The sequence below is a fragment of the Dendropsophus ebraccatus genome, chromosome 13, assembly GCF_027789765.1.
Source record: "Dendropsophus ebraccatus isolate aDenEbr1 chromosome 13, aDenEbr1.pat, whole genome shotgun sequence".
NCBI lineage: Eukaryota > Metazoa > Chordata > Amphibia > Anura > Hylidae > Dendropsophus > Dendropsophus ebraccatus.
In genome coordinates, this window is record NC_091466.1 from 26,967,695 (window position 1) to 26,990,405 (window position 22,711).

Genomic DNA, 22,711 nt, shown 5'->3' on the forward strand with positions numbered 1-22,711 from the left:
GGGACAGTAGGTTGCTGTAGTGCGTCGCCATAGTGTGTCACTGTGACGGCTGGGCCTATAGCGACTGTGCTTGTTAAAACCTAAGGTTTAGGTTTCGTTCCCCAATACGCTACCTAGGGATTAGCTGAGCAAGGATGAGACAGTTATTCACTAAAAGAAGGGATCCCCAGTCTCCACAAGAAGTTTATGTGAAGCTGATGTGAAGCTAAGGAAGATATAGTTAGCGATGGGCATGAGAAGATGCAGTGCAAGATCTAGAACAGATCTTTAGGAGGTTTGATATGAAGGCAGATACATGCCTTAGCCCCACCAACCTCTGGCTCTCTGACCAACACTTGGGAAACCCCTTACACTCCTGTGCACACTTATTTTTGCCTTGTGGGTAGGTAACCAGACCTACATGTAACATGCAGGGCAAATGGGTCCTTGGAATTTCCAGGAACCTTGGGGGTTAATCGAAGTACTATCCCTAAGGGGGAATCAAGGATTAGAGTTCTAAGAGGGGAGGGTGTGGAGTAGATAGATGAGAGCCAGAGGGTCAGACAGAAGGAAAACATTTAGGATAATGGGTGGGAAGCACAGGTCCAGCTGGGTGGACATGTCATGTGCCGGTGACCAACAATATCTAGATAAGACAGAATATTGTAGTGTGTGTGGCAGACCCAAGCCACATCATTATGTTACACCATTGTACCCAGTTTATATCTGTATACAAACCCCAGATCCTACGAAAAGCCAACCTACCTCCAATGGTGGCGTATAGACCCTATGTTCTGCAGGAATCTTACCCTTGGTCAGCTGTTGAAGTAGTTACTTTGATTTAAAGTGCCCCTTACCTGATAGTAAGACCAATGCCTTTGTGGAGGTGGGCAGCCTAACCTCAAATAGTGTATAGTGCCATGTAAGTGTCTAAGTACAAAGCCACATACTCAGACAAGGAGAACAGTCCAGCTCATTGCTAGATACAGTACTGAGAGAGCTGAAGAGGTTAATTAATGCTGCGTAGTGAAGCAGCATACAAAGTTTTTTTTGTGTGTTATTTATGTTTTGTACAAGGCCATCAACCAGCTCTGAGGGCTGCAGATCACATGCAAGCAGCGTTAGAGAAAAAAAAAAGAGAATCAGAGCTGTTAGTGTAATGTAATGTACGCTCCTACATTATACTGTATTTCAGCCAGTTTTACTAAGCTGGTGTTCCCCTTTAGAAGTATGTTACGTGTTAAAAAATGTTGATCATTTTCTGTTGTCCCGACCGTGGAACATTTGCTTATTTAGCTACGCCACTTTTCTGTAATCAGCCCTCAAAGATGGCGACTGAAAGCCAACCACTCCCCATATCATCCACGTCTGTATTATAATTGTGACGTCTCAAAACCATGCCCTAAGCCAACACCCCTATATCCGGTTATCTAGTCCGGAGGCCATTTTAACTCCTGGCATTTCTGTCCTCCGCCCATACTGCTTAGTGTCACTGAGGGGGCGGGCACAGGACTCTCCGATAGGGTCTAACAACTGTTTTGCACATTTATTAATGAATATTATTACCTGATGGTGAAGAAAGTTAGACAAAGGTTTGTTGGAGGGAAAAGCAATGAGACTGTTTGAAGGAGCTGGGTCTATTAGACCTATTAGTGTATACGGAAGTGTCAGTAGGAGGAGTTAGAGGGAAAAAGTACGTTTATTAGGAATGTCAAGAGAAAAGTGATAATTGGTAAAGATCAAACGCAGAATTTTGTGCACTTATTAAGAACCCAATGGTATAAGGAGCCTGTAGTAACTTATTACTGTAACTTACACATTTTTATTTAAAAAGTATTTTGTAGGTATATATATGTATCCCAATATATATTGTAAGCAGATTTTCTTTAAGTGTGTGTCCCCAACGTATGATATTTCAAAGAAGAAGTAGTTTACTACAGTAAAATATATATATATTTCTAAGGAGTAGTAACCTACTACTGTAATATATATATTTCTATGTAACTTTATTTAACAAGTGTTTATATATATATATATGTGTATATATGTGTACACAACTATCCTAATAAGTTCTACGCAAATTGGTTTTTTTTCCTACTAAGTTATAAGTATGTGTGCCACTGTCCAAGGTTACAGTCTGGTGCATAAGAGCACAGCGCTGATATCTTCTGTAACTTCAAGGATGTTAGAAAAAAAAACAAAAAAAAAAAAACTTCCAAGAAGTTTTAACTCTTGTATCTATGATTTTACTGCTCACTGCTCAAGGTTAGAAGTGAGGTACAGAGCGTTCTGTTTACTGATAAGAGCAGCGTATTGAAGGAATATTCATTTCAGCGGATTCATTTAATTTTTTTAATGTTTTTATTTTTAGGGTTAACAGTTTTGTGATGATTATAGCAAACTTAGCTCATGAATATATATGTACTTTTATCCCTAGTAAAAACCAAACCCATGTCCATGGCTCCAGTCTGCACTCCTTATGCCCCCCCAATATATATATATTTTGTGTTAAGTGCATTGAATCCAGCATCTCTGTTGCCTCTTGATGTAGATTCAAATGGGGGAGGGGATGGAGGTGAATGGAAATGGGAGCAGCCATTTTGATGGAGTAGCCAATTTTGCCATTTTGATGGAGTAGCCAATTTTAATGTTTTAAAAAAAAAAAAAAAAAAAATTTTTAAACACCGTACAAATTTTTTATTTTTGAAGAAGGATGTTTTTATTACTTATTGTGTTTGATATTTTAAATTGTGAAAGATGAAAATGTAATTGAAAGCCCAAATATTAATGAAAGTTTAAAAGTTTTCATTGTAGATTATCCCAGACTTTTCAAAGATGGATGACACAAGACGCAAGGATATATGGTGACCGCCATGCAGCGTGACGTTCCACTGCAGAAACCGCTCCTGCCATAAGCTGGAGGTGAGGACAATCACTGAGACATGTAAGATGGTTGAAGGTAACTGTGCAGATGTCTATATGAAGCCCACTATTATGGGTTAATTGGCAAATGAGAGATTTGTTTGGTCCCTGGGCTTACCAAAAACACTTGTAGGAAAAAAGAAAAAAAAAAAAAAACTGTTCAAAGAAGAAGAAAAGCTGCCATAGAGCGGCTGACGCAACGTTCACGCAGACAAACCCTGATGCCTAAAAGGGTGATGGATGATGGATAAAGCTGGTGATGCGGTGGTTTCTATGCTCTTCCCAAGGTAACAGCGTACAAAGCGTACAAGGGAATGGGGAGATGTTTCCAGTCTCTTCCTGAGGTAACCGTACATAGTGTACAGGTGGAGGGGAGATGTAGATCTGTTTGTTTTTAAGTCTTTTCCAGAAACGATCAGCGACAAGCTGAGAGACCAGCGGATGGAGAGAAGGTACAGGGTAAAGATGGCATCCAATAACTATTTGCCGACAGCCTTGTATCCCACTGTAAGTTATCTGACAAAACCAGCAGAAGGAAGCCATGTGTAATGTGGTGTAGTATCCTCACATTGGGCGGCCCAGGGGACAACAAATATAGCAGAGAGGGTTGTGTACGGCTGTATTATCTACACCTGTCATAACCTACTGTAAGTAACACCGTAAAGTGCCTGTCTGCATAGTCTGTCATCTTCCTGCCTGTTTCAGGGAATGTAAGTGGACGTCATCTACCTGCCACAGGTGGTCCATATAGGTATGTCCTTGTCTGTATTGGTGTCTTCTTTACAGGTCAAGCCAAAACTATGGGAGACGACAAAGCCAATGTCTGAGGTGATACTAGTGGCCTTAAAAGAAGCGATATAACTGAGGCCAAGAGTCCAAGTGTCTGTAAAGAGGCCTGTCAGTCAAAAGATGGGTTTAAGGATAAAGGATCCATACCAATGCTACTATTACAAAAAGGATCATATGATATATATTATTCTCATAAAAAGGCTTTGAAACTTTAGGTGATGTATGGTTTACACTTTGCTTTTATTTCTATGGTGGTTATCTTATGTGTAATATGTGATGATCTCAGTGAGACAAGAGATAATTCAGTAGGATCAAAATATTATATCGGTAATAAGCGCCCAATTACTTCATATTATTGGTGTATGTATTATACTATATGATTATTTACAGGAAGAGATGTGACCAATCATTAGACCTGTGTGATCTAATCATAAAGACGTTTTCTAGGTACAAAATGAAGTAAAAAGACTAAAAAGAAGTGGAAATTTTGAGAATCCGGTACTAAAGATTGTGAATTCACTAATTGGTTATTATAAGTGAATCTAGTGGTTACATAGTAGGTCACATTGTGGAGATTTTATTGCATTTACCTGTTATGCTGTTTCTGGTTTATGTATCAATGAACTTTTATTTTTGCTTTTGCCATGAGATAAGATTTGTTCACATCTAAACTTTTCTTTTTCAGAAACTTTTTAAAGTTAGTTGTTGTGACTTTCCAATACCCACATGATGCCTAAGTGGTAGAGTCCTTGTGATAGAGTCACGTCTGTTATATACAGTGAAGAACTTATTGTCTGATCACTCAGTGTCACTCAGGGAGACGTAGGAGTGACAGGAGACTAGGTTAGGTTCGGGACGGAGGATTGTCTTACCTTTAAAGCAGTCCTACGGTAAAGGGACCTAGAGAAGGGGGCTACATCTGTAGTCAAGATTAGGGACAAATCTTAGGGACAGGAGTGATGAGACAATAATGTTTGGTTATTTTGATAAAATCCAGAGAGGTATTTGTCACATACATATATTAGTTTGGGTATTGATAATAAGCTTTTATTTGTTTTGTTGTAACTAAGCTGTATATTGATGTATACTGTACAGACTCACCCATTGTTTAGTATTTTCTTTCGGTTATTGCAGATCTACCTACCTCATCTGCTGTAAGTTTGTTCCGCCATCTATAACTTTCAATAAAATGTATGGTACTATTTTTGTCTATCCTATGGTGATGCCCATAAACTAATGGGAGTCCTTCAGGGTCTCTTCCAAGTGGTCTTATGCATAATACTGATCTGTTTTTCAGTAAAAGTGTTCATGTGTATTTTCTCTCGTATAAAACCTCGACAAACAGGAAGAAGCTTCACCCTCATATAAGAGACTAACGTTACTATGCTTTCTTTCTCTTATCGGTTCTCTTGAATCTGTGCCGCCTGGACATTTCTGGAGGTTGGATGCTGTACTAGTACTTGGAGGATGTTCTCACCTGTGGTCCCTTGATCAACCTGCGGCTGAGGGTAGAGTCCTTAAAACCTCCGGCTACGACCCAACCACCAGTGATGAACCATATCCATGCTCCACGGATGTCAAATGGGGGAATGATAAGGCCAGCGATACGATTTTACCTACCTGCACCGTACCTGTATGACTACATATATATACGCCTCTTGCTCAGAAGCTCCAGCACATTAGAGAGTCCCTGATAGGGTTAACTTATAGTTGGACCATTTCTTACCTTGGAAAACTTCTGATATAACACTAGAAAGAATGTTTTGTCTCAAGAACTATTTCCCTCAGAGACATGTTTATCAGCGTTCAAGGCCATTCTCAGAGGAAAGCTGCCTGTCTGTTACAGTGGGAATAATGTGAAAGTATCATTGCACAGAATGTATTGTTTTAACCTTTTTGAATAATAATAATGAATACTAATATAGATGCCATTGCGCATGACTGAATATCTAAATCACTAGCACCGCCTCATCTATGTCTTATTAGCATTTGTTACCACCCTATATTCTATCTGTCTATAAAATGTGATTACCATAATAAAACTTGGGCCATTTTCTCCAGGCTTATAATCATGATACATTGTCTTATCTGTGTCAGTGACGTATAAGTAACGAGCTGGTAATACTGCAGGATTCCAACTCTAGATATAATTTAAAAACCATCCTTTACCTGGGTTTTTGGCTTCTCTCCATAGAGAGAGGTCAACATATAAATTTAACCTTAACACACCCCAAGATAAATTCTCTGAGGGGTGCACTTTCCAAAATGGGGTGACTTATGGGGAGATTTTACTCCACTGGCACTACAGGGGCACTGCAAACACACCTGGCACTCAGAAACTCCTTTAGCAAAATCTGCATTGAAAAGGCTAATTGGCGCTCCCTTCCTTCTGAGCCTGGCTGTTTGCCCATACAGTGGTTTATGCCCACATATGGGGTACCGTTCTACTCAGGAGAACCTGCATTACAGATTTTGGGGTACTTTTTTTTTCTTGTTCCTTGGGAAATTGAGAAATTTCAAACTAAACGAACATATTATTGGAAAAATTCGAGTTTTTCATTTTTACTGTCTAATTTTGAATACTTTCCTCTAATACCTGTGGGGTCAAAATGCTCATCTTACCCCAAGATGAATTCTCTGAGGGGTTTTCTTTCCAAAATGGGGTGACTTATGGAGAGATTTTACTCCGCTGACACTACAGGGGCTCTGCAAACGCACCTGGCGCTCAGAAACTTCTACAGCAAAATCTGCATTGAAAAAGCTAATTGGCGCTCCCTTCCTTCTGAGCCCCGCTGTGTGCCCATGCAGTGGTTTATGCCCACATATGGGGTACCGTTGTACTCATGAGAACCTGCGTTACAAATTTTGGGGTGCTTTTTCTATCATGTTCCTTTTTAAAATGAGAAACTTTAATCTAAATATATATATTATTGGAAAATTTCAATTTTCCATTTTTTTTACGGCCTAATGGTGAATACTTTGCTCCAGCCCCTGTAGGGTTAAAATGCTCATTATACCCCTAGATTAATTCTTTAAGGTGTGTAGTTTCCAAAATGGGGTCACTTATGGGGGTTTCTAGTATACAAGCCTCCTAAATCAACTTAAAAAAAGAACTGGTCCTTAAAAAAATCAGTTTTGGAAACTTTCACGAAAATGTGGTAATTTGCTGATAAATTTCTAAGCCCCATAACACCCTAAAAAAGTAAAATATGTTTATGAAATGAAGCCAGAATAAAGAGGACATATTAGTAATGTGACTTAGTAACTAATTTATGTGCTACGACTTTCTTTTTTTAGAAGCAGAGAATTTCAAAGTTCATAAAATGCTAATTTTTTAAATTTTTCATGATATTTTGATGTTTTTCACAAAAAACACACAAAGTAGTGACCAAATTTTGCCACTAATATAAAGTGGCATATGTGACGAAAAAACAATCTCAGAATCGCTAGCATACGTTAAAGCATCACTGAGCTATGAGCGCATAAAGTGAGACAGGTCAGATTTTGAAAAATGAGCCTGGTCATTAAGGCCCAAATAGGCTTAGTCTTGAAGGGGTTAAAATTGCTTGTACTGTTGATATTGAATGTTTTCAAAAAAATTACCCTGAAATGACAGTTACACTTTAACCTCCTGGGGGCCAGATTGTTCAGTATGGCACCCAAAGGGTTAAGGGGGATGCAATGCATCCTCCTTAAACCCCTTGGGTGCCACACTGTAAGCAGCTATCTGTAAAGATGCTGCATACTGTAAGGTGCAGAACACCGCTCACAATGATGGGTGTTGTGCTCCTGTTTGTATGTCCTGTGGATTATGGCGGATTCGGTGGACTACGTCGAAGACCAGCAGTTGTTGGGATTTTTTTAAATAAAATGATCAACAAGGGGTGTGGGAGTGTTTTTATTTGAATAAAAAAATTTCACTTGTGTCTTGTCTTTATTTCTTTACTATATAGACTTAGTAGTGGAAGCCGCCTAATAGACGGAATCCATTACTAAGTCAGGTCTTAGTGTTAGCCGGGTAACACTAACCCCCCCATTATTACCCCAGTACCCAATGCCACCACGGGTACTGGGAAGAGCTGGGTGCCAGTGGTCCCAGAGCGTCAAAATTGGCGCTTCTGGACTGGGCGGCAGCAGCCTGGTATTATTAGGCTGGAAAGGGCTAAAATTAATGTCCCTTCCCACCCTGGCACTACTAAGCTGCTGTTGTTTGTTTTTTTACCCGGTTGGTTATGAAAATAGGGGAAACCCTATGCGTTTTTTTTAAAATAAATAATAAAAAAAATCATAGGGTCCCCCCTATTTCCATAACCAGCTGGGTTAAAAATCTGCAGATGATCTTTCCGGCCGCAGTGTTCTGATGCAGGCGAATCAGCGCGCGCCTGCATCAGAACTCCTTACAGCACACAATGAAGCAAGCGGCCGGAGCCGCTCGCTTCATTGTGTGAACTGACAGAGCTTTCTGCAGCCGCAGAAAACGGACATGTCAGTTGTTTGCGCCGCCATAGGGGATCCCGGCCGGGGCGTATACGATGTGTATACGCTCCGGCCGGGATCCTATAGCAGAATAGGCAGCGTTCCTAGGCGTACAAAGTGCATACAAATACCGTACTGTACAAATACCGTTCCCTGTGATAGTGGAGTAATACTGCTTCCCTGCTTTCCCAGGGAGCGTAAACTTTATTAAAATAGCTTAACAATTGTTTAGCTGCTTTAGTAAAGTTGATTTAGATTTGAATATTTGATCACATATTCAATCAAACTCGAATCTTTCGAACAGTGCAGTATTCGATTGAATATTGTTTGCTCATCTCTAATGTAAAGCGTTAACAGCCGAAAATTACAGTTATCATCTCGTGCACGCTGCAGAGATGGGTCCGATGCCCATAGAGAATTAATGGATCCATTCAGACGGGGATATCTCCGTCCCGGGACCGGCTCCTGGACTTGGAGAGAGAGGGTAAATATAAGGGTCTCTAGCGGGGGGTCGGGCGGCCTTCACCCCGGCACGGGAGGTGACAGGTCTCCTTTAAGGGGCTGCCATTTCGTGCCTCTCCTCCTCAGGTGCTGGGAAAACCTGGATCCAGTCCTGGGAAAAGTTAAATGAAAGCGGGCTGATAATCAGATATCAAAGATAATGAAGCGCTTCACTTCTTTATTACTGTCAATTTGCTCATCGCTACTGCTAAGGACTCGCCTCTGTTAAAGAGTTAAATGGGTCTTGTTTCCACTGTGTAACATTGTAAATTGATAAGATGGTGGACAGCTAAATTAGCCACATGTGCAGGTCTTTAGCAGATGAAGTGGCCAATAAACAAGCCTATCTATTATATGGTTTAATAAAAAGTTTGTTTATTTTATAAGGTTTACCAACTCTTTAACCCCTAGACGACCCAGGGCGTATAGTTACGCCATGGAAGTCTGTCCCCAGACGACCTAGGGCGTAACTGTACGCCCTGGGTGTTTCTCTCGCTATGAAGCGTGCTCCGGAGCGGAGCGCGCTTCACAGCAGGTGGGGGCCGGCTGCAATCAGCAGCCGGAACCTCACCGGCAATGACACACTGCAGCGATCGCGCTGCCGCGTGTCATTGACTCCTTAAACGCCGCGATCGCGGCGCGACTGCGGCGTTTAAGTGTAAGTGACAGGGGGAGTCCCCTGTCACTTACCGATCGGGACCCCCGCAGTGTGACTGCGGGGGTCCCGATCGGTAAAACGGACTGCCGGAGGTCTCTTACCTGCCTCCGTGCGGTCCGATCGGCGATCTGCTACATTAAGCCTGTACAGTGAGGCTTAATGAGCAGATCGCCGATAACACTGATCAATGCTATGCCTATGGCATAGCATTCATCAGTGTAGAAATCAAACTAATCTATGTACAAGTCCCCCAAAGGGACTTCAAATGTGTAAAAAAAAAAATGTTATAAACACTAACACACTACCCCAAAACGCCTCCCCCAATAAAAGTTGAAATCACCCCCCTTTCCCATTATATAAATAAAACATATAAAAATAAATAAACAAATAAACATATAATATACCGTAGCGTGCGTAATTGTCCGATCTATGAAAATATAACAAGCGTCATTGCGAACGGTAAACGGCGTACACGAAAAGAGGGAAAAAAGTGCGCGGATTACCGATTTTATGTTACATTATATATAAAAAAAAATTAATAAAAAGTGATCAAAACGTCCGATCTTCACACATATGGTATTAATAAAAACTAGAGATCATGGCGGAAAAAATGACACCCCATACAGACCCATAGGTGAGAAAATAAAACCGTTATAAGCGTCACAATAGGCCCATTTTATTTATAATTAATTGCCAAAAAAAAGGATTTCATTTAAAAAAAATATATAACATTAGAGAATCTGTGTAACCTGCATATGGTTGTGTTCGGGCTGACCTATAGAATAATAGTATCATGTCGCTGTTACCATATAGTGCATTACGTAGACACAGGAACCCCCCAAACGTTACCATATTGCATTCTTTTTTCGATTTCACCAATTTATATCTTCATAAATAATATATTTGGAATTCCATCATACATGTTATGGTAAAATGAATGACGCCATTACACAGTACAACTATTCCTTTAACAAATAAGCCATTACATGGCCCTGGAGATAGAAAACTGAGAGTGCTAGAGCTCTTAGAAGGGAAGGAGGGAAAAACGGAAACACTAAGATCAAAATTTGCGCGGTTCACTGGGTCATTTTGGGCCTGGTCCTCAAAGGGTTAAAGCATACCAAGTTCTGCATGACTTGTAATGTAGTACTGCATTTACTAGCGTGTACTATAGAATAGATCCATATTCCCTGGGGATAGCTTCAAGGACTACGATGCACAAAGCAGATAGTTGTGCAGAAGTGTGCCAGTAGGAATCCAGTGTAAGGGTAGGTTCACGCGTACCGGATCCGCAGCGGATTTCACGCTGCGAGTTTGCAGCGAAATCCGCTGCGGATCCCGTAGTGTGAAGCTGAATGGGTCCCATACACGCAGCGGATCTGCTGCCTGTATGGGACCCAGCCGTTTCACCCCCTTGCCGCCGCCCGTCCGCCAGGGCCGGCCTTTAGGTTACAAACACACTTGGCGGGTCTGCAGCGAGTCTCCATGCTGCGTTTTTGCAGCGAGACTCGCTGCAGATCCCGGCCCTATACTTTTAATGGCAGACAAACACGCAGCAGGGATGTACATCCCTGCTGCGAGTTTGTCTGCAGCCCACCCCATTAACCCCCCGGCCGCCGGAGCTGATACTTCACCTGATCCCGGCTCCGGCGGTTCCCGATGTCTTCAGCAAGCCGGAGCGGGGACCAGGTGAAGTATATGCTCCAGCCAGCCGCCCGCAGCCCCGGCCGCCCGATCGCCCCCCCGCAGCACCGAGCGTGCGATCGGTGCTGCGGGGGGGCGATCGGGCGGCTGGCTGGAGCATATACTTCACCTGGTTTGATTGTGGGGGTTGTCTGGAGGGGTGGGAGGCTGTGGGATTTAGTCTATGTCACTATTATGGGGTATCGGGGGGGCGCCGAAAGAAAGTTTTGCACAGGGCGCCATCTACCCTAAGGCCGGCCCTGTGTGCTGTGTTTCTGCAGGAGCTCCGGCAGAAACACAGCACATCCAGGGCACATCTGGGCATATGGCAGATGCCAGAGGGGCTGCTCCCTGCCTTGGCCGGTCTCCTCTGCCTCCCTAATCTACTTTGCATCCTGCCTGCACTTCTCTCTGTACAAGGCTGTGTGGTACAGATGCAGGTAATGGTCCTCCATAATACAGGGGGCGCTGTTGGGGCCTCTAAACTACACTCTGTAGTGTCCTCCCTGCACAGCTTACCACAGGCAGCTCCTGCAGTGAATGTAATTATCCCAGGGCTGCTTCTTAGTGTCCTGCAGTCTGGTCGGGAGAAGGAAGGGGGTGGGAGTTGCTGCTGCTGCTGCTGAAGCTGTGAGTTGCAGTCCTCTCCTATACTGTGCCCCCAACCTCTTCCGGGTCATAGGTCATGAGCTGCTGTCCTGCTGCTTCAGTAAGTGTATGTGTGTATGTATGTTTAAATGGAGTGTGTAAGTGTGCACATTTACATGTATGTCTGTGTAAATCCAATGTGTGTGTATCATGTGCACATAGATGTGTATGTATATCTGTATATGCAGTGTCTGTGTAAGTCTGCATATGGATGTGTATGTATGTCTGTGTGTGCAGTGTGTGTGTATGACTGTATATGCAATGTGTGGCTATGTTGGTGTCCGTGTCTGTGTTTGTATGTATTTGTTTGTGCAGTGTGTCTCTGTGTATATATGGATATGTATGTATGTGTGTATATGTGTTAGGGATGCACGATGCACCGAAATATCGATACTACTATCGATATTTCGGGCAAAAAAACGGTTCGATACCAGGATTTCCTGGTATCGGAACTTTATGTTAATTAGCATTATAGCGCAGTTTAACAAAGTATAGAGCAGAGAACACGGCCGGCGGCTATCTGAGCGCCGGCCGTGTTCTCTGTGTGCCGTCCCCTGCTCCCACCTGTCACTTCCTCCGCGCTCTCTCTCCCTCCGTTCCCGGCGGCGCCAATTCCAAATAGCCGGCACATAGCAATTGCTAGTGCCGGCTGTGTAACTCTGTAGATGCCGCTGTCACACTGACAGCGGCATTAACCCCTCCTGAGCCGCTCCGTATGCTGCAGGGGTCGGCTACTGTGTGTAGCAGACCCCCGCTGCCGGTGTCTCTCTGATAATAGCGTCCGGCTCAGCCAGACTCTGTTATCAGGGAGATGATTTATGTGGCATGTGGAGCTGCACGGAGGAGAGCGGGACGTCCGGGAGAGGAGGACAGAGAAGGCTGGAGGTGAGGAAGCTGAAGACGGAGAGCGGGGGTCGGGGAGAGGAGGACGGAGGAGAAGGCTGGAGGTGAGGAGGCTGAAGAGGGAGAGCGGGCGGTCCGGGAGAGAGGAGGACGGAGGAGAAGGGAGAGGAAGTGAGGAGGCTGAAGAGGGAGAGCGGGTGTCGGGGAGAGGAGGACGGAGGAGATGCGGCCACTCCATCTGGCTGCACTGTGAGGTGGGGGCCGCAGGACTGTGAGGAGGAGCGGCCAGGGCCCTCAGATAACTCCCGGGCAGACATCAGTGGGGGATGACCAGGAGGTCGGCCGTGCTCTGATGGGGGAGGGGGGCTGTAACCTGCAGATTACCCTGCCGCCCAGATCCTGGTCACCAAGCCCTGGAAGCACGAAATGTGCAACTACAACCCTCATCATCCCAATAGCTGAACTGTGTGTGTTACATGACTACAGCCCTCATCATCCCAATAGCTGAAGTTTGTGTTACATGACTACAGCCCCCACCATCCCCTTGATAGCTGGTGTGTGTTACATGACTACAGCCCCCACCATCCCCTTGATAGCTGGTGTGTGTTACATGACTACAGCCCCCACCATCCTCCTGGTAGCTGAAGTGTGTTACATGACTACAGCCCCCACCATCCCCCTGGTAGCTGAAGTGTGTTACATGACTACAGCCCCCACCATCCCCAAATAGCTGAAGTGTGTGTTACATGACTACAGCCCCCACCATCCCCTAGATAGCTGAAGTGTGTTACATGACTACAGCCCCCACCATCCCCTTGATAGCTGAAGTGTGTGTTACATGACTACAGCCCCCACCATCCTCCTGGTAGCTGAAGTGTGTTACATGACTACAGCCCCCACCATCCTCCTGGTAGCTGAAGTGTGTGTTACATGACTACAGCCCCCACCATCCCCCTGGTAGCTGAAGTGTGTGTTACATGACTACAGCCCCCACCATCCCCTTGATAGCTGAAGTGTGTGTTACATGACTACAGCCCCCACCATCCCCTTGATAGCTGAAGTGTGTGTTACATGACTACAGCCCCCACCATCCCCCTGGTAGCTGAAGTGTGTGTTACATGACTACAGCCCCCACCATCCTCCTGGTAGCTGAAGTGTGTTACATGACTACAGCTCCCAGCATCCTCCTGGTAGCTGAACTGTGTGTGTTACATGACTACAGCCCCCACCATCCTCCTGGTAGCTGAACTGTGTGTTACATGACTACAGCCCCCAGCATCCTCCTGGTAGCTGAACTGTGTGTGTTACATGACTACAGCCCCCACCATCCTCCTGGTAGCTGAACTGTGTGTGTTACATGACTACAGCCCCCACCATCCCCTTGATAGCTGGTGTTTCAATTTCTATTCTTGTGAGGGTTTTTTATGTAATTTATTCAGTATCGAATTGGTATCGAGCATTGAAAAAAAAAAAGTTGGTATTGGTATCGAACTCAAAATTCTGGTATCGTGACAACACTAATATGTGTGCATATGGACGTGTGTATGTATGTTTGTATACCCAATATGTGGCTATGTTGGTGTGCATATGGATGTGTATGTATGTCTGTGTGTGCAGTGTGTGTGTATGACTGTATATGCAATGTGTGGCTATGTTGGTGTCCGTGTCTGTGTTTGTATGTATTTGTATGTGCAGTGTGTGATATGTATGTATGTGTGTATATGTGTGCATATGGACGTGTGTATGTATGTTTGTATACCCAATATGTGGCTATGTTGGTGTGCATATGGATGTCCGTCTATATGCAGTGTGTGTGCTCATATAACTGTGCATTTGTATGTATTTGTATGTGCAGTATGTGTATGTGTGCATATGGATAGGCCCGGACTGGCCATAGGGCAGTTCTGGCAAATGCCAGAGGGGCCGACCCCCTCTGGGCCGGTCCCGACCCCCTACATGCTCGCCCAGCTACTTCCTCGCCCAACTCTGTACAGCCGCTGCTGCACAGGGCCGACTCCAGAACAGCTAGGGGGCGCCCGGCCCCCCTGCACTGACGCAACTTTGCTCACTGAAACACCCGGCAAGCTGACCCCCCCCCCCCCCCCCCCCCCCTTCAGAAGAACAGACCCTGGACACCGGACAGTATGTGATGTCGGTACCTCCCTCCCTCTAGACCAGGGTTTCTTAACCTGCGCTGAGACACAGGTTGAGGGAGTACACTGCAGGCATCACGGCAGAAAAGAAAGAAGAGGATGGGAGAGTTTGGAAACTACACAGGTAGAGCACTGTCGGCTCCTCTCACATGCAGCCGACAGTGCAGTGTGTAATGTTAAAAACGGCCCTGCAAGATAAGGCTGAAGCCGCCCCCACATACACCGAGCTGAACAGTGAGCTGTGCAGAAAGTAACATCAATCAGTCGGCTGTATGTGGGGGCAGCAGCAATCCTTATCTGTAAGACAGGCCGGGCTTCCTGTCAGTGTGCTGTGACCTGTGACCTCTGCCGGCCTGTGTCCCTCCTCCCCGTGCAGCTCCAGGATCCTCTGCTCCTCCTCCATGCCGTCCTGTGCCTCTGCTGGTTCCTTAGTAAGTAAGCCTGTCTATGTCCTCTCTCTCCTCTGTCTGTCCAGCAGTCTATCTATCATCTATCTATCTATCTATCTATCTATCTATCTATCTATCTATCTATCTATCTATCTATCTATCTATCATCTATCTATCTATCTATCTCCTATCTATCTATCTATCTATCTATCTATCTATCTATCTATCTATCATCTATTATCTATCTATCTATCATCTATCTATCTATCTCCTATCTATCTATCTATCTATCTATCTATCTATCTATCTATCTATCATCTATCTATCTATCTCCTATCTATCTATCTATCTCCTATCTATCTATCTATCTATCTATCTATCTATCTATCTATCTATCTCCTATCTATCTATCTATCTATCTATCTATCTATTATCTATCTATCTATCATCTATCTATCTATCTATCTATTTATCTATCATCTATCTATCTCCTATCTATCTATCTATCTATCTATCTCCTATCTATCTATCTATCTATCTATCTATCTATCTCCTATCTATCTATCTATCTCCTATCTATCTATCTATCTATCTCCTATCTATCTATCTATCTATCTATCTATCTCCTATCTATCTATCTATCTATCTATCTATCTATCTATCTCCTATCTATCTCCTATCTATCTATCTCCTATCTATCTATTATCTATCTATCTATCTATCTATCTATCTATCTATCTATCTCCTATCTATCTATCTATCTATCTATCTATCTATCTATCTATCTCCTATCTATCTATCTATCTATCTATCTATCTATCTCCTATCTATCTATCTATCTATCTATCTATCTCCTATCTATCTATCTCCTATCTATCTATCTATCTATCTATCTATCTATCTATCTATTATCTATCTATGTCCATCTCCTCTTTCTTCTACCTATCTAGTAAGAGTATGCAGCAGGACAACTACACAGGTGTGCAGGTTTCCAGTAGGAATGATCTCAGTTGTGGTACTTCCAGTTCCAGTGATAGGTGTGTGCTTTTATTCCACAGCAAAGTAACAGGTGCAGCACAGCAATACAAAAAGTCAGATGCAACATTTCATCGTTGTCTACCGCTGTTTTTGAGCATGCTTGTAAAAGGCGGTGGAGATTGCTAAAATGTTGCATCTATGAAATGTTGCATCTAATTTTATTTGTGGAATCCCACCAGCCCCTGTGTCATAATGGGAGTCTATGGGAGGCTTGTGCGCCTCCTGTCTTCGCGCTGAAGAATGAACATGTAAGACAGGCCGGGCTTCCTGTCAGTGTGCTGTGACCTGTGACCTCTGCCGGCCTGTGTCCCTCCTCCCCGTGCAGCTCCAGGATCCTCTGCCCCTCCTCCATGCCGTCCTGTGCCTCTGCTGGTTCCTTAGTAAGTAAGCCTGTCTATGTCCTCTCCTCTGTCTGTCCAGCAGTCTATCTATCATCTATCTATCTATCTATCTATCTATCTATCTATCTATCTATCTATCTATCTATCTATCATCTATTATCTATCTATCTATCATCTATCTATCTATCTCCTATCTATCTATCTATCTATCTATCTATCTATCTATCTATCTATCTCCTATCTATCTATCTATCTATCTATCTATCTATCTATCATCTATCTATCTATCTATCTATCTATCTATCTATCTATCTCCTATCTATCTATCTATCTATCTATCTATCTATCTATCTATCTATCTCCTATCTATCTATCTATCTATCTATCTATCTATCTATCTATTATCTATCTATCATCTATCTATCTATCTATCTATCTATTTATCTATCATCTATCTATCTCCTATCTATCTATCTATCTCCTATCTATCTATCTATCTATCTATCTCCTATCTATCTATCTATCTATCTATCTATCTATCTATCTATCTCCTATCTATCTATCTATCTATCTATCTATCTATCTATCTCCTATCTATCTATCTATCTATCTATCTATCTATCTATCTATCTATCTATCTCCTATCTATCTATCTATCTATCTATCTATCTATCTCCTATCTATCTATTATCTATCTATCTATCTATCTATCTATCTATCTATCTCCTATCTATCTATCTATCTATCTATCTATCTATCTATGTCCATCTCCTCTTTCTTCTACCTATCTAGTAAGAGTATGCAGCAGGACAACTACACAGGTGTGCAGGTTTCCAGTAGGAATGATCTCAGTTGTGGTACTTCCAGTTCCAGTGATAGGTGTGTGCTTTTATTCCACAGCAAAGTAACAGGTGCAGCACAGCAATACAAAAAGTCAGATGCAACATTTCATCATTGTCTACCACTGTTTTTGAGCCTGCTTGTAAAAGGCGGTGGAGATTGCTAAAATGTTGCATCTATGAAATGTTGCATCTAATTTTATTTGTGGAATCCCACCAGCCCCTGTGTCATAATGGGAGTCTATGGGAGGCTTGTGCGCCTCCTGTCTTCGCGCTGAAGAATGAACATGTCCATTCTTCAGCGTGGAGAGAGGAGGCGCGCAAGCCTCCCATAGACTCCCATTATGACACAGAGGCTGGTGGGATTCCACAGGGGAGAATTACGCCAGTTTTGCTCTCTGTGAACAGAGCCTTAGGCCATATCGCCCAGCCCTAGAAACAGCATTGGGAAAAGTTGGCTACTATATAGCCATTATATTATTATGATTGACAGATGACAGGAGAGCAGACATCCTGTATAATTGTTCTGTATTCTGCGTCTGATCACTGCTGTATACTCTTCTATATCCTGCAGGACAATAATACTCTTCAACATCTGTATAGATTCGTATCTGATTGTATGAGAAACTTTTTCTGTGCCGCACAGTTAACACAATGGATTCGGGGAGAATTGTATGTGGGCTGGTGGGGTGTGTGTGCCAGGGCTGCTTTTCAGTCCCAGTCCGGCCCTGCATATGGATATGTATGTATGTCTGTGTGTATGCAGTGTATGTGTGCATATGGATATGTATGTAAGTATGTATACCCAATATGTGGCTATGTTGGTGTGTATATGGATGTCTGTCTATATGCAGTGTGTGTGCACATATAACTGTGCGTATGTATGTATTTGTATGTCCGTATGGATATGTATGTATATATATCTGTGTGTATGTAGTGTGTGTCTGTGTCCATATAGATGTGTATATGCAGTGTGTGTTTGTGTGTCAGTGTGCATATGTATGTGTGTATATGTGTATATGTTTCTTCTCTATTACAAAAAGGAGCACATCAGCCAGATGCAGATCCGAGCATATGAGGACTGCTATTTCTGGTGATACATATTGACATGTATGTGTATATGCAGTGTGTCTCAGTGTGCATATGATGGTGTGATTCTTGTATATGCATTATGCAGTAAGGGTATAGTATATATGTAGGGAAACAGTAGGTAGAAGAAAAGTGCACTATGCATGGATTGTTTTTTCCCAACCACAGCATAGAAACACAGTAAAATGAATGAATTGAGCAGACTGACCCCCCCCTCCTTTTCCCAGATGAGCAGGGCATGCATTTGCAACCTTTTGAGCAAACCAGCAAGTGGACCTGTATAGTTATAAATGCCAGGGCTGAATCTCAGTCTCAGTCCGACCCTAAGCACATCTAACTTCTGTTTGTAGTTAGATGTGCAGTGCAGTTCTCTGCCGGAGCGCCCCTGGCCGCCCTCCTCCTGCAGCGCTCAGCTCCTCTCCTGCCCTGGGCGGCGCCGCAGCATGACGTCACCTTGACCGCACGTCCAGCCAATCAGTAAGGGGACGTGCGGTCTGGGTGACGTCATGCCATGCCAACCCTCAAGTAAGAGAACTCTCGGCGGGGGTGATGGTTGTGTGGGGGGAAGGCTGGGGGTGATAGTTGTGTGTGGGGGGGGGGGGCTGGGGGTGAATGTTGTGGGGGGGGCGCTGGGGTGATAATTGTGTGTGGGCGGGGGGGCTGGGGTGATAGTTGTGGGGGGGCTGAGATTTGTGTGTGTGGGGGGCTGGGGGTAAGAAGCTGGGGGGGGCTTGGGATGGTAGTTGTGAGGGGGGAGGGCTGGGGGAGATAATTGTGTGGGGGAGGGCTGGGGTGATAGTTGTGTGGGGGAGGGCTGGGGTAATAGTTGTGGGGGAGGGCTGGGGTGATAGTTGTGTGTGGAGGGGCTGGGGGTGATAGTTGTGTGGGGGAGGGCTGGAGTGATAGTTGTGTGGGGGACACCTTGGGTGATAGTTGTGTGGGGGAGGGCTGAGGGTGATAGTTGTGTGGGGGAGGGCTGAGGGTGATAGTTGTGTGGGGGAGGGCAGAGGGTGATAGTTGTGTGGGGGAGGGCAGAGGGTGATAGTTGTGTGGGGGAGGGCAGAGGGTGATAGTTGTGTGGGGGAGGGCTGGGGTGATAGTTGTGTGTGGGGGGGCTGGGGGTGATAGTTGTGTGGGGGAGGGCAGAGGGTGATAGTTGTGTGGGGGAGGGCTGGGGTGATAGTTGTGTGTGGGGGGGCTGGGGGTTAGAAGCTGTGGGGGAGGGCTGAGGGTGGTAGTTGTGTGGGGGAGGGCTGGAGTGATAGTTGTGTGGGGGAGGGCTGAGGGTGGTAGTTGTGTGGGGGAGGGCTGGAGTGATAGTTGTGTGGGGGAGGGCTGGGGGTGGTAGTTTGGGGGGCTGTAGTTGGGTGGGGGCTGTTTTGTGGGAGGCTGGTGGTGTTAGTTGTTTGGGGGGGCTGGGGGTGGTAGTTGTGAGGGAAGCTGGGGTAGTAGTCGTGTGAGTGACTGTGGGGGGAGTTGTGTGTATGGCTCGGGAGGGGGGGGGGGTCGGATGATGGGTGTTGTCTGGAGGCATGGGAGGCTGAAAGAGCTTTATGTTAACTTAAAGGGGGGGGGGGCCGAAAAAAAGGGTTTGCACAGAGAGCCATTTACCCTAAGGCCGTCCCTTAGTACGGTACGGTAGATTACTTTATTCTTATGGTGCCACAGATAACATTATACTCACCTGAAATCGAACCATCAACTGTATGTGTGAATGGACACTGAAACAGATAGGGCATTTTCCCTTATCTGTCATGGCACCCGATAAGATGAAAATCTGGTGCCGGAAGTGATGTATGGCTGTATATGGCTGTAGCGCCAATCCCAGACGTTGACTACACGCAGAGGTGGTTTGCAGGAATGAGTTCCAGTTGATGTATATACTCTATTATACTTTGCACCGCAGTTATATGATTTGTACACCGTGATGATTGTATATGTATTAACTCCATGTTATGCATGGGCGGATTCCGTCCTCCGTCCAAAGAATGAACACGTTCATTCTTTGGACAGAGGGCTGAATCCGCCCGTGCATAGAATGGAGTGTGACACGAGCGGAGACGCGCGCCTGCATGAGTCCGCCGGTGGGTGCCAGCTGCGGAATGCACAAAGGGTTATCCTTCGCCATTCCGCAATGTGCACGTACCCTTAGAGTGTATGATGGAAGGGACACGCGAATCCAGCCCCCAGATGCCCCCCCATCCTCCGAGTTAGAGGGAAGATCGTTTGGGAACTGATCTTCCCATTGCTGGATAAAGGTTACCACCTGTACAGATATAGCTTTTATACCAGCACCCCCTCTTTCGCTCCCTCACTGCCCGAGCTACTGTAGCTTTTGGTGCAATCCAAAAACATCAGAAGCAGTAATAGAGCCCTAATATTTAGCAGCCATGGAGTGGACCCAGCGCTTCTGGATATGAAGGACCCCGTATCGCACCAGGGCAACATTTTCCAGGTGACGTCCCCCACACTGGAAAACAGGAGACCCCAGAAGAAGTGCAGAGTGTGGGGTAACAGGGGGATCAGGAAGGACACCATTTTCCAGTGTGACACCTGTCCTGATCGCCCCGACCTCTGCATACAGCATCGCTTCAAGGCGTGCCACATGTCATTGGAGTTCTACATTTTCTAAATTCTATCCCTTATTCTTATTTCAGGGGTCATGTTGATCCATGGATTAATTCAATTGCCATTTTGGAGTCGGGAAGGAATTTTTTTCCCAGTGATGAGGCTACTGTCGTCTGCCTTACAAGGTTTTTTTGCCTTCCTCTGGATCAAAATAGGTTAATTTTGATGGACACCTGTCATTTTCAGCCTTATAAACTAATAATTGGCCTAAAACCTTTAAATAAATTAAAAATGGTCCCTTTTCCCCAACTAAAAAGGCATGGCCGCCATTCCCATTAGAGGCTTGCCATGATGCAATTACAAAGTCCTTGTGCTGCCAGGAGAGTAGAAACCCCCCACAAGTGACCCCATTCTGGAAACTACACCCCATAAGGAATCTAACAAGGGGTGCAGCCGGGATATGGCCCCCTGGTGACGGGCACATTTGTGCCGTGAAAAGGAAAAAAATTGTATTTTACACTTTCACAGCACATGTTCTACAAATGTGCCCATCACCAGTGGGGTCCATATCCTCACTGCACCCCTTGTTAAATTCCTTGAGGGGTGTAGTTCCCAGAATGGGGTCACTTGTGGGGGGTGTCCAGTGTTTTGGCAGCACGAGGGCTTTGTAAATGCGACATGGCCCTTGAAATCCTTGAAATGGTGAAATATAACGGAGGCGTTGAAATTCACTAGGCGCTCCTTTGTATCTGAGGCTTGTGGTTGCGTCAAATAGCGCAATAGCGCCACATGTGGGGTATTTCTATAAACTGCAGAAACGGGGCAATAAATATTGGGGTGCATTTCTCTGGTAATAGGTTTATAATTATGAAAGATATTGGATTATAGTTAAATTTTCAATTTTCTTACACACTTAGCTTTTATTTCTGTGACCTAAAGGGTTAAAACACTTTCTGGATGTGCTTTTGCACAGTTTGGGGGGGGGGGGGTGCAGTTTCTGAAATGGGGTGCTTTGTGGGGCTTCATAACATACAGTCCCCTCACATACACTGCAAACGTCAACTGGTCCCTTGAAAAATCAGATTATGAAACTCTTGTGAAAATGCTGTTAAACTTTGAAGCTTTCTATTGTCTTATAAAGTTGAAGGCAAGTTTAATAAATGCCGCCAACATAAAGTAGACTTATTGCTTATGCTATTTAATATATAATTTATGTGGCATAACCATTGTCCTTAGCACAAAATTTCAAAGTTAGAAAAAATGCAATTTTTCACGTTATTTTGGGGTTTTTCATAAAGATAGGCTGTAAGTATCGACTCAAATTTACCAGAAATATAAAGTATAACTATCTGAGAATGAGCCGGATAGGTAACAGCATCCTGAAGTTATTAATGCATAAAGTGACACAGGTCATATTCCTGAAATTTGGTCCGGTCCTTAAGGCCATTTTGGGCTCTGTCTTTAAGAGGTTAAAAAAATCTCAAGTCTTTCAGTACTTATCATCTGTTGTATGTCCTGCAGGAAGTGGTGTATTCTTTCAAGCCTAGAGAGCAGGAGAGGTTTTTAATGTGGATTTGCTACTGCTCTGGACAGTTCCTGACATGGACAGAGGTGGCAGCACAGACTGGAAACAATATACCACTTCCTGCAGGACATACAGGAGCTGCTAAGTACTGGAAGACAGGAAATATTTAAATAGAAGTAAATTACAAATCTATATAACTTTCTGACACTAGTAAATTTTAAAGAAAACATTTTCTCTAGAGAATTTTTCCTAGTTGAGCTTAGATATATC